Below are 17,584 nucleotides of genomic sequence, written 5' to 3'. Positions count from 1 at the left end.
TACACCCGTTCTGGCAGCGCCTTCGCTTTTGGAATTTCCAAGACATCTTTCGAATTATTGTCATATTGGTTATGGAAGTTATTGTAGTAATTTAGATTTTTTTTTTATTTTTTATTTTTATTAATGGGATTTCAAGCAGATTTGGCAAACATCTGAGATTCTTTAGTTTTGACAGAAACTACACAGTACCCCCACTCTCTCTATGACTCCTCTCTCATTCCATGTTTCTTATCATACTCTCCACCACGCACTGTATTGTTCAGCTGATGATGAATGACCATGGCGCTGGGAGCCAAAATGAGCTCTCGCCGAGACCACACGAATGCCACACTTTCAATACCTCTCCAGAAAGATTCATTACAGTAATTAAAGTTTTGTTTTCTCACATTCTTCCACAGAAGTCACTCCTCGCAGTCATTCCAGATCCTCAGCAGAAACAATGCCTGCTGTAGTTCTGTTGGCATTAGAAGTGGGTGGCTAGACTGTTTTTCTATTTTTATCGAGGTGGACATCACCATCTTGGATAATCAACTCCAACAGATTGCGCTCTGAGAAACAAATTGGTTCATTTAAGCATGAAAATGATTGAGCAAAAGGATGACAAACACAGCGGAGTGCATTTATCAAAGCTGTTTACACGAGACACAAATCACGGCTGCTGGATCCACTTGAAAAATTGCTTTGTTATAGTTACAATTTATCATTGACATGTTGTATTTACTGAAAAACAAATCTGTCAGATGGTAGTCGAGATAGATTTAATATGTCAATTATTACCGCTGAGTAGAATTACTGAGAGGTCTCGTGTGCATGCTGCTCACACTCCGACATTATAGTTAAATGCATAAGTTCTCCACACAGTTATTCATCTGAAATATGAGGAACAAAAGTTTTTAGAGAGAGCGTTGCATTGCACCCACGCCCTTATCCTTCTGGTTATAAGTTTGACATGTTCTGTATTTGCATACAGACAAGTGAAAAACCTGAATAAATGAGTGAAGAAACATAAAGTGTGAAAGGTCACTGCATGGTTGGACGAGTATGAAAAATATGTGAAGTATTTACTACACCTTCACAGTCGACAAATTTTAGTTCAGCACTTATGGTAGATTTCGGAGCAATTTGCAACACCTCTTCCTAACTGGACACACTGTGAACTAGCGAATGAGCAAAAATCAGGTGTTTCAGTTCAGTTTCTTTCAGTTTCTCAATGACAATGTCCTAACCTGCTCAATGTGTCAGTGAGCAGGCTAAGGGGCATGACACTTGTTTCAAAAAAATGCTTGCTTTTGCTTTATTTTAGCAAAGCTTTGTGCATCTCATACTTTTGTGACATTTTTTTTAAGACACTGCTTAAGTTTACTCAGGACTTGATAGGCTCTCTGAATGTTGTTGTTGCTCTAACTTTTTCACACTCCATCCGCCAGAGTTCACTCGCTTGCTGTACGTTAGTAAGAGGTGAAATGGTGAAACTTTTTCTTAGATTATGAAAATAGTACACTGAATGAGATTCTGAAAACATTTGAGGCGAGAGATAAGGGATGCAGTTGCTGATTCTGTCTTAATTTTAGATTGACTGCTAGTTTAAAAAATTTTGTGGGAGTTTCCAGAGGCACACAAGGTAACCTAGATTCAACTTAATTTAAATGAGTGGCCAATGCCCCGTCCCTTGAAATGCAACCCAGAATGCATTACACGGCCATTTACACAGACAGTAAATGGGAAGCGTGAAAATGACAGATCCTGTGGACAAGTATCATTACACAGTGCTCTTCACCACCATCATGAAAACATCAGCTAAGGGAATACATTTTGAAAGAATGTTGTTCATCCCGCTAGTAGAGGTTCAGACTTTAAGAGTCAATGGCAAAGAATATTTAAATAGTTCTAGAGGCCCATGTAGTCATCCCGTCTGCAAATATGGATGTTATCACATGATTGTATATGTAAATTAGGAGTTCTGCTCACACACAAGCTTCTGAGTTGATGTTGAAATCAAAGCTTGAGGAACTGTGTTGGCTTGCTGTAGTAGTCTGTGATACCGGTGTTACATAGTGTTCAGGCACACACCAATCACATTACTTGCCCACACACCTCACCATAATAAATACATTTAGTTCCTTTTGCACATCAACGCGATGTTCATCAAATCAAAAAAATCTGATTTGGAAAATAAGGGTATCTAGACTTAGTTGGATGACAGGCACTATAATTATAAACTGAAAATGTCTGCTCTGTATGGCAGCAGCAGCAGCAGCAGAGTTGCAGTGCAGAGCTCTGCCAGAAGCAAACTTCACTACTGGGGTGACTACGACCCAAATGTTGAGAAGACCAAGAGGATGAAGCTCTCAGCCTCGGGGTGAGCGCGCACCCTGTGAGAGAAGAGAGACACGAAAAAGAAGAGGGAGCTGCCACTGAGCCTTAGTCCCAGCCCAAAAGAAAGAAAAACTTTAGCAAGTTTGTGAAAAAGAAAAGCAGGCGCTGCCGCAGCCACACCAACCGTTCCGGTTGTTCAAAGTAAGGGGATGATCTAAAGAGCTAACGTTGAAGATCACAGCAAGTGTTCCATGGATATTCAGCGTCATCGATGAATCTCTTATTTTCGGAAGAGTCCAGTGTAATCAGGAACACCGGTTTATTAACCACTGAGAAAATCTTCTCACCATGGCATCCCTAAAATTGTGTTGCTATGAAGGTGATTGTTTTCTTTTTCTATGTAATTGTGACCAACTTTTGGGGGGTTATTTCCATCATTCAGATATCACAGCTTTCTTTTTCACTGGCCTGATAATCAGACCGAATTGATGCTTTAGTTCTTTTGGCTGACATGGTGATAGTGGTGACCTCTCAACCCTTCAGGACTGCTGACAGACAAACTGAAAGCTTGTTCTGAGGACAGAGGTTGGAGTTGGTGTGCAATGAATGGACATATTCATTTTGATGTTGATTCCCAGTGAGAGTCAGCTGTTATTCAAATGCTTTAAACCGCATGTTTGCATTTTTCTTGAAAGTTACCTTTAGTCGACAATAACTGTCCTGACCAGAAAACCAGCAACTGCGGTTCACTGACATGTGTTTACTTTCTGTAACAAAGGCAGAAGTAGCATGGCATCGGTGTACCACCACAACACTCTTGGGAAGGTGGCCAGGGATGATAGTTTGGTCAACATTGCGTGTGAATTTGGTTAGGCACTGCTTTCCATCCCATTTCCTACCAACAACGAACCTTCAACAAGGCATATTTTTAACCATGAAGATATTTTCCTAAACGTTACCACAAAGGTTTGGTTGTCTAAACTGAACTGTAGTGTTGACATATCAGAAAACTCTTTTCAGTGAGTCATGAAACAATGATCTTCTGTAAGTCATGCAGGGCACTGGCAATCTGCTTGTGTTATTTAGGGCTGAAGAGGTGGTAAATTTAAAACACAAACTTCAATTATCAAAAGACTTTTCAAAGTCACAATATACTGTCCAGTTGTGCAGCTCTTATATCATGAAAGAAGACAAACAAAGCTGGACAGATCATTGATCTACTCCCCTGCTTTGAAGGGAGGCTTAATACCATGACGAGCCCAGTGTGATAGTTTTCCCATTACGGCTGCATTAAGTGCCATTAACCACACAGCTTTCTGCTCTCACAGTATACAGTAACCATAACAATCGCTGGGGGCCATCTCAAATCAGAGATGATGGTTTAATCAGAGGAGAGTTTAGCCTGCTGCTCCCCGTTTGTCTTGGACCTGATTGTCACGCCGCACAAATTCTCTTTCCATACTCGGCACACTTGAGAGATGATTATAAAAATGTGCGAGAGGGTCTTGGTTTCTTCTACCTGCCTTTGTCCTTGAGTTTTTTCACAGGTTTAACACCAGCCCACACAGGCAGACCCCCCAGAGCCTGAATCCGTAAGAATTTACATGCCAGGTTTAGGCAGCAATAGAGACACTGAGGAAGAGAGACTGAAGGTCGAATCGAGAACTGTGCTGCAGCAAATCTGCTGTAAGGGCAGAGTTGCCGAATACTTTCAAACATTTTCACTAACAGTGAAATCTACAGTTTGCAACAGCACCAATACACATTACTGAGTCTGGTAATTGCTGTCAGACAACGGCTCTTCTGTCTGATGATTAGTTCTTCCATTGGGACACGGGATGGGGCATGGGGGGAAAGAGTATATGGCTCCAGTGCATGGGGGGAAAACTATTTAAGATCATGGGTATGGATATCTTAATGCTCCTCCCAGGACACAAATACAGGGACCCTTTGAACTGTTTTAATTATTTTCCAGATTTCAAGTTTCCTGTTCGAATTCAGTGTTTTAAACGATGCATTGCACAACATTGCACTTTTCTTATATCAAAGATAGTGCTTCAGTACAGTTATAAAACAAAAAATTCCAAGCTTTTGTAACTTCACATCTGAGCCTCATATTGCCCTGCTCTAAATTTAGCTGTTGGTGTCAAATTCCTCCAATGTTTGGATGACTGCAGGGTCCAGCAATGACGTTCACTGCCAACTCAGCATCAAAGAATAAAGTTATTTCTGTCACAATTTAGTGGGATTTCTTAATTTATATTTTTCAGTGCATTGGTGGTTTGACTATGGATATATGATAGACGGCTAGCTTGATACAGAAACATGCTTCCTCTCGACCACCGGAGAAGCACAGGAGGATTTGATCCAGCTTGGCTGACCGAGAAAAAGACTGCGGTCAAGCCAGCGTTAGCTGTCATTCGCATCTCTGTGGTCATAGCAGCTGACATTAAATTTAGAGACAGACACAGGCAGAGCCGAGCAAAGTCTCTTAGAGTAGAGCAGACAAGCCTGATCACCAAGTTTTTTTCTGTTCATTCGGCTCAGACGCTGTCAAAGAGTGCATATAATGGTAGGGAACACCCACATTTCTCAAAATTGCGCCTGTACTTTAGCAAATCCCATGATACTTTGTGTTAAATTATGTGATTTTTTTTTTCTTGGCTTTTTTGCCTTAATTGGATGAGATGGTCTGGGTGTGGTTGGGGCATGACCTCAGGCTGAGGTCAAACCCGCGGCCACTGTGGCAAGAACACCACCTTTGTATATGGTATACCTGCTCTTTCCATTAAGCCACTTTCATCTATTTTTTCCACATCCCAGAAATCATCAGGCCCTACATATAGAACTTGTAGCAATGAAACAAGTTGAATTATTACCTGTTGAAGATTGAGTTAAACACCTGAAACTTGATATCCCAGAATATATGAATTATCAAATTGAAATGGTTGGGAGCCAATATAATTGCAACACAAGAGCAAGCATTATGTTATTATGTCATGCAGTGCTCCTTGTCTTAAAGGAGAAATAGCAAGAAGCTCATTGATTTATACTGAGATCTCCTCATGGAACAGCCTGCTCCTGCATATTAAACAAATTACACAAAGGCAATTTCTAAAACATAATTGATAGCTCACCTTTGAGGCAGGAAATCTGAACCATTGGCATGGAGTTGCAAGGAGACCCACACAGATAGTCCACTTGATATCTGTGTCTTCCCTTCGGCTTCACTAGAGAGGACCATATCATGTGGTCCACTCACGACATCAGTTTGCAGTTAACTTTCTTGTTTATCAGAGCTTTCTTGAGAATTTACTACCATCTTCTGCTCGAGCGAGATTTCATATGACATTGTGTGTTTGCAAAACAAAAGCTTAGGAAATTGGCAAGGAGATCAAAGAATGAAGTCTGTGATTTGGAAAGTGGTGTGTACGCTTGAGAGATTTCCACACAAGTCTCTTCATTTCCCTGGAAGCAACATTAAATCCTATTCAGCCAGGCCAGCCATATTTTTTGGATTTTCGTCCAAACAGGAATTTGGAGGGGGCCCAGTTGTAACCCTCATCAGGATTTGTTGGCTCGCCGCCAGTCAGTTTTAAGGTGCAAGATGATAATCTCCTCATCAAAATTAGATTTGTCGTCCCAGCCGCCACAGATGGCACTAAATGCATACAGTGCTAGTTTATTACATTTGAAATGCATAGTGTTTTTTTTTTTTTTCCTACAGCTTGTTTTGCCTTATGGGGTCTGAGTCTTTTGGGCTGATTTAGGGTAAGGATTAATTATGAGATATTCATATTTAACAGCTCTCTGTTTATATTAACTTTCATGTTAAGTTTTCTTTAGCTATAGACCACAGCAGTAATTCTGACTGATAATCGCCCCTCCGCCTGTGATTTGTGAATTCTTGGTATTTAAAATGATTTTCCTAGAGAAGAGTGATTATTAGAGCTCCTGGGTGTATTGACTGTTAGAGGAATGTCTTTATCTTCAAGCGTTTGTTTACCACTGTTTGCCTGCTTTTGAGCTTCTAACAGCCTGAACTTCTTATGCAAGTGGCATGTTTTCAGCAGAGACTGTTATGGGCCTCAGGTAGAAATCTACAGGTCTGACACAGCACAATTTGTTGCCGAAAATATTTGACACTGAGCGAGACTCTGTTTCTCTCAGACCTCAGTTGGCTTAGCTATAAATTGCTTTTTGTGAGACAAGACCCAAGCACCATTACCCTCGGTGGAAAACCATCTCATGGAAGGAGTTGTCACCTTGAGGCCGATCTGTTCTCACGACTGACTGACAGCGCTCCCTCTCTCCGTCTTCCCCTCCTCTCTGTGTTTGTCTCTATTCCTCTATCTCCCTTTTCTATCACTCCAACCCCTTGCTCTGCAGTCTGTTTAGATCAAACTGCTCCTGCAAGCATCTCTGATTTTCAATCAATTTCAGGAACAGCACCTCTCACAGTTGTCTGCCTGTCTGTCAGTTTCTTCGGAGCACCCACTGCTGGAGGGAGTGGAAGCTGAATCCATCAGGGACGTAAACTGATAGCATTCACCATTTACATAAAAGTCTGAAAAATAACACTCCAGGACCACTGCCATCCCTCCTCCCCCTCAATCCTATTTTAAGTGTACTGTATATCCAACTTGGTTGAAACAACAACAACAACCTAAAAGCAAAGTAAGTAATACAAGAGTGTTCGTTTTATTAGAGGATTCATTCCAGTGTGTCTTCAAGCATGGATTCACATATCACTGCATGCGATATGAAGTTGCAGCAGTGTCCAGCTCTGTCCGCTCAGTAATCACATCTCTCCTGCAGCCTGATTAGATGCCATGTGAAGAGCACAGTGGCCCTTGATGCCTGAGACAGGCCTGCTCATGCTGACCAATTATACCAGATCGCCTGCTGGAATCACTCAGGCAGCAATGCCAAACAAGCAAACAAACAAACCCTGATGAGTCCTGAAAAACATTGAGGATTTAAAACAAAAAACACTTTGTGATGAGCAGGTTCATAGATTGCACATATGCATATTAATGATTAGTGTACAAAGAGTGAGTTCTCTCTAATTATCTATGTGTGTATTCAGTCATGCTTATGCTGAAGGATGGTTGTTAACCTTTGTTTACAGTACAATAAAATTTAGCTTGTGTGCATCAACAAAACCGTTTTCATCAGAAGACCAAGGGGCGAATTCACAGAACGAGTGCGCCGCTTTTGTGGTCGCTATACCTGCACAAATAAGACAAAAAGAATATTTGTAATTCTCAAAGCACCTGCATGTAATAAGGGTGGGAATTGCCAGAGACTCCCTGATACAATATTATCGTGATACTTAGGTCATGATACGATATTATTGCGATTTTAAATGTGCTGCGATATGCTGAGTATCCGATTTGACCCTTTTCTATGCAAATAAGCCTCACTGCAGAAACAGCTCAATTCACAAAGATAAGTGCTAATAGCCACACGCAGTTATAGTAAAATTATTAGTTTCTTTAGAGAGTTGGTGGTAACTGGAAACCAGTAAGTGCATTAAGAATGAGCATCACACCCAGATTTTCCTGGGATCACGGAAGCCATAATGGTAGCCAGGTAAAGGCATCATCATATCTCTCAGCATATGTCTCTTGATACATGGATACAAATAGGTGGCATGGTGTTGCAGTGGTTAGCATTGTTGCCTCACAGCAAGAGGGTTCCTGATTCAAACCTTGGATGGAGGGTTCAAACCCCAGGGTGGGAGAGCCCCTCTTTGCAGAGCCTGCATGTTCTTTCTGTGTCTGCATTTGTTTGTCTCTCCAATGGCCTACTCCCCCCTCCTCCATTACGTCCTCATTACATCTATGATAGACATAGGCGTTGGCAAGGTAACGTTAGATACACGGAAGAGGAGGACGAGTGTAACATTACAACCAAGACAGTCAAACGCAACCCCGGAGTTTTAAAACTCAACCGGAGTCAGTGATGACTGATGAGTTTTAGAATAAGGTTACAGTGCTAATGTTAGATAGTAGCTGTAACGTTACTAGTATGTGGAAACGCACAAGGAAGATAACGTTAATGTTTTAGAGGCAACGCTACAGTAGGCTAACCCTTAGCAACTGGATGCTGTGTTGTCATATATAAGGTTATAGCTAATGTTACATTAGAGGCAAACTAAAAATACCTGTCCAGCAGAAACTCTGCGACCATCTTGCCCCTTTTTAGCTCAGGATGAAGCTGCATCAATTTTCGTCATCGCTTGAAAGCAGAGCCGATGTTGACCAAGTTTTGGCTCTTGCAGCATCGGGTTCTCTCTTATTGTTAGCTTTTTCTGCAATATTCTTTCTAACCGAATGCAATGATTGATCGGAGTTTTCGTAGAACCATATGAGAATGTTACAACTATGAGTTTTTATCTCTGGTGGAATTCACTTACATTTTAGCGTGCCATCAGCTTATTAATAGCATTTTAACCTAAACAAAGAAAAGTGTAAAATTTTCAGAAAGGTAAGTGTTGCTTTAATTGATGACTCCTTTAACCCTTTGAAATGTGGGCAACATCACTTTTCTTGAGCTGCTTTCAGACGCCTTTCAAAACCTTTAAACCCTGAGCAAATTGTTATGATTTCTCTCAAAAACATGGGGAAAAAAGGTGCCGAGCAACTTGGTGAGAAATGTCCCACAAACTGCAAAAAATAATAAAATAAAAATTAAAAAAAACCTAGATATAAAAAGTTAATTAAAAAAGTTAATTATGTCACAGAATTATTATAATTTCAAGCACTCTTTTCAGGTCATTTCCTTTTTTGTTTGTTTTAAACATTCTTTCTTGTCCTTTTTTAAACTAATTTTCTTGTTTTTTATTTTCTCTTTTTACTAATTTCTTCCTGATTTTGAGGGTAATTTCTTCTCTCGTTGCTAATTGCCTTCTTCCCATGTTTTTAAGCCAATTTGCTCAGGTTTCAAAGGGTTAATGTGAGCCAGAATGGTTGTCTGTGTCATATATTATCGATACCTTTTCATGAAGTGGCACAGTGGTGCAGTGGTTAGCATTGTTGCCCCACAGCCTCGACCTACCCACTACCCCTTGAACCAGAGTTTGCATGTTCTTCCCTTATCAGCGTGGGTTTTCTCTGGGTACTCCGGCTTCCTCCCACAGTTCAAAGACATGCAGGTTAATTGGTGACTCTAAATTGACCGTAGGTGTGAATGTGAGTGTGAATGGTTGTCTGTCTCTATGTGTCAGCCCTGTGATAGTCTGGTGACCTGTCCAGGGTGTACCCTGCCTCTCGCCCAATGTCAGCTGGGATAGGCTGCAGCCCCCCCGCGAACCCTAACAGGATAAGCGGTTACTGAATACATGGATAATTACGATGTTCAATCATATGCAAAAAAAAAGGGCAAATTGCACTCAGGTGAAAACTTTATGGGTGATTTTGCGCTGTAATATCATTAGTGCCATATTGTTTGTGAGTACAACCTTGAGACCAGGCGATTAGTGGTTTGAAGTGATGTGACTCATGGTATCACTGTTTCTTTGTTGTGAATTCTCCCGTAAGAGTCAACAGCCATGCTAGTGGCGCTGTGTTGCAGTTAGGCACAGTGGTGCTTGGAGCTAAATTCTAACACTATCATGGCAGTGCTAACATGCTCAGGTTTATGAGGTACAATAAAATATGTGTGATGTCCCTCTTTTTAATTCAGCATGCTAACATTTGCTAATTAGCTATAAACACTAAGTGCACTTGAGGCTGATGAGAAAAAAGTTTTTTTTGTATTAAACCAAATTAATATTGGATAAAATTCAGTTTCAACTGCAGGTGGGGATTGTCAGAGTCAGTAGGATTCATTCTGTGGTGACCACAAATACCCTCACAAATAATCGTCCCTCCAAGAGTTGAGATATTTCAGCCTGAATGAAGGTGGTGGACCAGCTGACCCACAGGCAAACATGACTAAAAAAGCCTAAGCCAACATCCAGATATCGGATTAGAAAAGTGTTGAAAATGCAGATTTGAAATAGAATTTGAACAGACTTTTGCAATTTGTATTATGGATTACCCTCTCCACCTGTGTGAGAGTCTGCAAGAGCATGCATAGTGATAAGTAAATATATATCTGCTCACACAGGACAGCAACATCATGCAGTGTAAATGCATTAAATCCAACACTGGATCACACATTTAAACATCATTGTGCTCACGTATTCAAGGCCATTTTTATATGTTGCTTTTAGCTAATGTCAGAGTAGTTAGCTACTTAATCAACCAGACTCTGTGTCACATTAATAAAGCCCCAGAGAAGTAAACAAATACGTTTTCCACTCTCATTAGGACTATTTCCGCACTGGTAGAGCGGGAGGAAGCTGCTGGGTAATGACGTGTAGATCGCAAGGTAATAAATTAGACACAACCTAGAATTAACAAAGCACGATATTTCATGGACAGAATATTATGACTGAAGGGTGAATGCGTCTCCCAGTCTCATCGGGGTATTTGAGCAAAAGCACCTTGTTTGTATTAAGGAATGAGCAGAAATAATGGTGATAAGGGCTGGGAATAATAGATGAATAGTCAATAGTAAAAACATAAATGCCCTCTGAGGATGGAGAAAGCATAAATATGAAATCTAGGAAATAAAAGTTTTTTAGCAGTTGTCATCGACGTCTGATTAAGGCAGAAGAATGCACTGTAAAATCTCTGGGAAAGAAGAAGAGGAATATAAGGTCATGTCCCATCCATTTGTCAAGTTGGTGCACAGTAGCTAAAGATTTTCTGTTTTATTAGAGGCTTATAACTAGAGGAAGGGGATTATGAACTGAATCCTTTGTAATTGGGTCCGCTGGGGGAAAGTCTTAGAAACAATAAACTTCACAAGAAGCAAAAGTCAAGGTGATTGGACATAGAGGTGAGACGGGGGAAGAAAACATGTTTACATGATGAAGGGATGAGTCTGCATTGCACATGTTGCACAAACTATTTCTGTCCTTTTTACCCAGGAGTATTACAGGCTTATCTTATAGGGTTTTTAATGCAGAGGAAAGTCAGTCCTCGTCTCTACCTTCACTAACACCGTTGTCTTTATCACCCGTCTGCCATGAATGAGACGTCCTCCTCCCTGTGCGCCATCTCCGTCTACCTGAACCTTTGCGCCTCCTTTAAAGTCCTGCTCGTGGTCCCTGGCTTCGGCTTGAACATCTTCATCCTGGTCTCCCTGGTATCCTGTCTGCTCAGCCAGCGAAGCATGATAAGAAGTAACGTGGCGATGTTCATCCTTGGGAGCACCAGCTGCAACCTCGTCAGCCTGAGCTTGTGGCCCATGACCATCCACTGGAAGCAGCACGGCCGCTGGCTGCTCGGCTCTCGCTTGTGTGAAGTCATGGTGAGCGCCAGACACCTGACGAGCTCCGCTTCCTTCCAGTACGTCTCCTTCATTACCTTCTCTATTTACCTGACTGTGGTGTGTGGCTGCAGACACCTGGTAAACAGCAGGCTTTTCCTGGCCTTGCAGCTTGTGTTCCCTCTCCTTCCCATGGGGTTGACGGAGCTGACCCTTTGGTTCCTGGGCAGCCATGTGGATCACCTGGATCCCGTCAACCTCACTTGCTTCTCCTTCATTAATGATGAAGTCATGAGGGTGCTTTTGCTGGTGAAGACTGTCGTGTTTTTGCCGTTAAGCCTGTATTTCTACGCTCACATTCTACACACCATCGTCCAGAGTGCTAAGCTGATGCACAGGAGTCAGAGAGTTAATGTGCACCTGGCCAAAGTGTTCAGCCTCATATCTCTCATCACCTTCACAGCACATGTACCTGGTAGGTAAATACTACTTGCAGACTTTTGGAGAATGAATTGACTGACTAGTTTAGTTCAGTTTCTTTAGTTCTTTGCATTTTATAGCGATAGGCAAATTCATACATGATGTTCCTATGGTCCAAAACAGACCAAAATATTAGTTAAGATGGACAACTCTTTCCTTAATCCAAAAAGAAACTAGAGTGCTGAAACTCAAGTTTGTGATGTCATCGAATAGAAAGTCTGGAGCTGCTCCACAGACAATGGATTGGGACAGATGTTAAAGCTGACACTGAGAGCACCCAGGGGAACGTTCTGAGTACATGGGCACATTTTTTGCTTCAAATCTGAGAACACTACAATAAAATGAAGCTCATTTTGGTATAATAAAGAAAACAAATGTCTTGCAGGTCCACAAAATCAGGCTCTTATTAATCGTCTGTTGGGCAGCTCCAGATTTTGTACTTAATGACATCACAAGTTTGAGATTTCTCGAGTTTCTGGCTTTGAGAGAGAGTTGCTCATATTCACAAATCTTGATTAGACTTTTCTTGGGAATAGGAATAACATATTGGAATTCTTAATTCAGGTGGTGTTCCCCTTAGTAAATACTAAGCTATAACTAGGGCTTCACAATATATATATTTTTTATCATCATCGCATTGTCAACTTGAGCGATATTGCACTGAGGGATTTTTTGACTCAGATGAAAGAGAGCATGAGTAGAAAACTGCACCTTGAAATGTAATTGTCATTCTCTCATCATTCAACAACGTTATCGCACATTGCATAATTTTCTCATATCGCGCAGCCCTAGCTTCAGCGGCAGTACTTGCGGTTTTGATTGAGGGTATCACCGAAAGTTACAGACCTTTTTATTACAAAATTATCTGCACAATTCCGCCACTCTAGCTCAGCGAAGATGCAGAGTCTGTGAAAGCATAAAGAAGGAACTGTGACTTTTACTATCTCAGACTGCTGGAATCTCATATTGGCTTCAGTATATTGAGTAAATCAGTGAGGCCCCCATTACTCACATTGAAATCACTTAAGAGGGAAGACTCTTTGAAGCCAGCTGGACAAGTAGAAAGATTTCAGCAACCATTAACTCTTTCAATGTACAAATTGTGTCCATGTGAGTATAGATTTGAGCAGGGGTGTCAAACTTGTTCAAGTTCATGGGCCACATACAGTCCAATTTGATTGCAAGTGGGCTGTACCAGCGAAACCACTGCATAATAACCTATAAATATCAACCCCTTCATTTTTTCCCTTTTTTGGTGCAAATAATTACAAGTACATTCTGAAAACCTTGAATCCATTCACAAAACAAATGATGAACATCTTGCAATATCCTAAGAAAAATTATGTGCAAATTCAACAGTATGTCTCAGTTTTTTCACATTCAGTCAGTCTACTACTCACTTTCGTTACCTGTGACTTTTTCCTAATTTTCCACTAAAGTGAAAGCTGTTGAAGAAGCAGGTTACGTCATCCTTGCCTCAACAACCATTTACAGTCAGAAGTTTTGTCAGTGCCTCAGCAAGAGGTTTCCACACATATTGTTTTAAGATAGAAGTCCGATACAGATTCTTTTGTACTGAAGCTGCTGATTGACAATGTTAACTAAAACTTAACATTTGCAGTATGCATTTGCATGTACTCAACATGTACTGTACACATACAGCATCTGTTTTGTAGCAATACAGTTTCACAAATACAGCTTTTTAAATAAACTTGTTACACTGACCAGTATTGTAGAAAATGAACTCTGTCTGTGTCTAGTGATGAGATTCAGAACATTGAGTGTCATTTTTAAAGTATAGAAAGGCTATTTTCTCGGACTCAAGACTGCAGTTTTTCCTTCTAGAAATGGAGATTTTTTTAAAAATGAAAATGAATACAAAATAAATCAATGAATAAAAAAAAGCTGCCTTTGGCATTTGAACAAATTGATACTACCAAGGTCAATTTTACTCTTTCATAACACAAACGTTTGTATTACTTAGGAATGTCTCCTTCAGAACATGAAAATGGATGAGTAAAGTACATATTCATGGTTTAAAAAAAAAAAACATATTTTCTGCCTCATTTTGCAGACTGAGAGAAAAAAACTGAACTAAAACACGTGCCTTAACTTTTAAACGTTTTGCTTTGTTTTAATCATAGCGAGTCTTTCTAAATTCTAATCTATTAGCAAAGGTGATACAGACTTTTACAGTGTATTAATATACATTCAATGATAAAAAATGGTTTTAAATAATTACTGCAATAATTACTAACCATTCTTGTACCATACTTTGTTTACTACAGGTGCTGTGTTTGCGCTGATGGAGCACCTGTCTGTGTGTCATGAGATGGTCAGAGATTTGCTGCTGGACCTGCCTTTACTCTCCAGCCCCATAATCCTGCTGTGTATGAACAAGGAGCTGAGGAATCAGTGTCTGCTGCTGCTGCAACGCAACCCCGCCAACCACTATATGGGAAAGAAATCTAGCAGCAAGATGGACGAGCAGCAGAAGAACCTGAGCACGAGAGAAACTGACATGATTCAACCCTAATTCCTAAGATTCTGATTTATAAGTTTATGATGTCAGACTGTTTGTGATGCTTGGACTGTTTTTTTTAAAAAAAGAAGCCTGGTATTTTGCACACTGAGCCCCATTTCTGTGTTATTTATGATGAAATAGAGTGATGAATGCTCGTTTTCTTTCCCCTGCCTGGCTTAACACTGCTGCCTGTGGCCATGTGTGAACCTGTCCTAAAACCACCCTAAACGTTTGTTTTCAAAGCCATGAAACTCACCGAGTGGTCAGTGGTGTTTGTTGATGTTCTGACATCTGTGGTTTCCATCTGTGTTCTCGCTATTCATCTTGATTGTGGAACTATTTTTTTCAGCTGCCTCACACCCGTGTGTAAACTTCCTCTTGATTGTTGGTTTGACCCTGAAGCGCTACACTCTCCAGCCCACTTGATGGCGATAATGCTCCTTTACGTGGGTGTCGCCAACCAGCAGGAAACCATTGCGATGTAATGGGACACATAAAAGAAGCAGAAGAAGAAGGCTGGCGTTGTGCTCAAAGGCATCGTACTGCGAAGGTTGTTTACAAGCACGTAATCCATCGTGCAGTTGTTTAAACTTATTACAAAACTTTTTTTGTTCGTTCTCGTTCTTCCTCCAGGAGCGCACACAGCACCGTTGAGCCGGCCCATTCGCTGAGCTAAAAGACTACAATGACTACAACCTTGTCATAAACAACCCTCTTTACGTTTCCGGTGGCGGATTACTACCAACGGACAATGAGGCTTCTATAGAAACCAACGGATTACACAAAATGTCAAATAAATCATCACGGAAACCAGAGTTTGCTACGATTTTTATGTCAGAACATCAATGAACACCACTGACCACTCGGTGAGTTGCATGGCTTTGAAAACAAACATTAAGGGTGGTTTTAGGACAGGTTCACACATGGCCATAGACAGAACTGTTAAACAAGGCAGGGGAAAACCAAATTCTCAGAAAAGGAGCAGTCGTCAAAATTTTGGTCTTAGCCACTCTATTTCATCATAAACATCCCAGAGATGGGGCTCAAAGTGCAAAATACCGGACTTCTCCTTTAATATAGTTCACCATTAACTTTCCTTCCAGTGTGTCATTGAGGTGGATATATGTTGAAGTAGAAAAAAAAGCAAATAAACATCAAAGAACAAGTAAACACAAGATTTTGTTATGTGTCATCTTCTATGCCTCTGCATGCATGTGTGTGTGTGCACGCGTGCCCACTGTGTCAATGTAGGTCAGACTCTAAATTCCCCTCCTTTCAAGTCTCCTTGAGATAAACGTTACAGCCCACGTGTGTGGGATCAATATGTCTGAGTTGTAGTGTTTCATATGCAGCAGGACAACACTATTATTTATTCATGATTTATACCCATCAGGTTTCCAGTCACACAACTGAAACTGTACTTATGTCTGACCAGTGGTTATGCAGTGACATCTAGTGGTGATAAACTAGACTGCATTTACTTCAGCACTGGAGGGGGTTTGATCATAAATACAAGGTTATACAATTCAGAAAATCCACTTTTCAACTTTTTTTTCACTCACATTAATTCTGCATGTGTTTCTGGTAATCTACGGCAGTTGCAGCACTATTAACAGGAATCAAACCACTTTCAACCTGTGATCAGAATGAACTACTTTGAGGCTATGAAAATGATTAACTAAAGAAATGGCTGCTTAAATTAGTGTTACATCAACGGTAAAAGTGGCTTTAAACAATTCATAAAGGAACTACTATGCTAGTTAAATGTGATATTCTCCACCCAGCAGGCACACTTCTGCTGTCGAGTACCACTTGCCGTCAGTAGGTGATGCTGTCCGCTCACATATGAAACGGCTGCTTACAGTAGTCATGAATGACTGAATAATATTCATTAATCTTCATGATAGATTCAGTGAGAAGGATGCAGCACTGGATAATGAATATGCATATTTATGAGCTTCCTCACCCATGATTTAGATAATCCAGGCACATACAAGTTATGTATTTCCCTGCAGCCGCTTTGCCTTCATTTCCAGGAAGCTTCTCTAGGTCACCCACAGCATGGAGCTCCCACCACTCGACCTTTAACCCTGGTAATTTCCCAGGGGTCTCTGCAGTACGGAGAAGCATATATAAAATGATAATTACTATTGTCTCAGACTACCCACATATTATGTTAACTAGATGAACCACAATTAACATATTACTGAAATAGTCTTATGTTTTGCATGCTGGATGGCTGGTGCAGTGCAGCATTGCAGCATTCTTTTAACACAAGCAAACTAAAATGACAGAGAGTGACGGCTTGTTAGTCGGATCATTTTTAAAGTATGTAAATGGAAATGTGTAGAAGTATTGGGGGATAATAAGAAGAGCATTTTTTTAATAACAACACTTGTGTCACGATCTCACAATGCTGTGATTTTTCTCTACCCTTAAACAAAGGCGCCATCTACACATATATGAACTCATTGTCATGCATTAAGTTATATTTTAATTACTCTTACAGTTCTCACAATATTCCGTGAGTTATTATCATACAGTGTGTGTTTACTACTTTCATCCTAATTCCCATTCATAACAGCAAAAGTACTTTATGTAAAGTAATCAACTTGAAGAGGAGCACATTTCATGTAGAGACACCTCCTGCTGTTATCCAGTATGTTGTGCCAACTACTAACTACATAACATTACATTAGTTCTAATTACAAAGACAATTTTTATGCAATTATATAAAATTTCTCCCCTGTAAGGCATTATATAAGATCTTTCCTTGAATCAAAGAATCATTTCAGTCTGCAGCATGTGTCTTCAGTTGCCTAGCAACTCCAGCCCTGGTGCGGACTAATGCTGTCTGGTGTGTGGAGGTAAATCGGGGGGCAATCTGATTTCAAAATAGGTTGCATGTAGGCGGGGGTCAAACTTTGCAGATGCTCTAGG

At 40.6% G+C, this 17,584-nt stretch overlaps 1 protein-coding gene across 1 annotated transcript in view; it reads left to right on the top strand.

Annotated features, from left to right (window-relative positions):
- The window catches only part of LOC125894441 (zinc finger BED domain-containing protein 4), a 69,935-nt gene extending 55,096 nt beyond the window's left edge, over positions 1–14,839 (top strand). The window contains exon 2 of the transcript XR_007450069.1: positions 14,409–14,839. The gene's annotated coding sequence lies outside the window, so the exon portion shown is untranslated. The remainder of the gene's footprint in view (positions 1–14,408) is intronic.
- Positions 14,840–17,584: the final 2,745 nt, after the last annotated feature.

The sequence above is a fragment of the Epinephelus fuscoguttatus genome, linkage group LG9 (genome assembly GCF_011397635.1).
Source record: "Epinephelus fuscoguttatus linkage group LG9, E.fuscoguttatus.final_Chr_v1".
Lineage (NCBI taxonomy): Eukaryota > Metazoa > Chordata > Actinopteri > Perciformes > Serranidae > Epinephelus > Epinephelus fuscoguttatus.
This window is presented reverse-complemented; position numbering and strand designations above follow the sequence as displayed.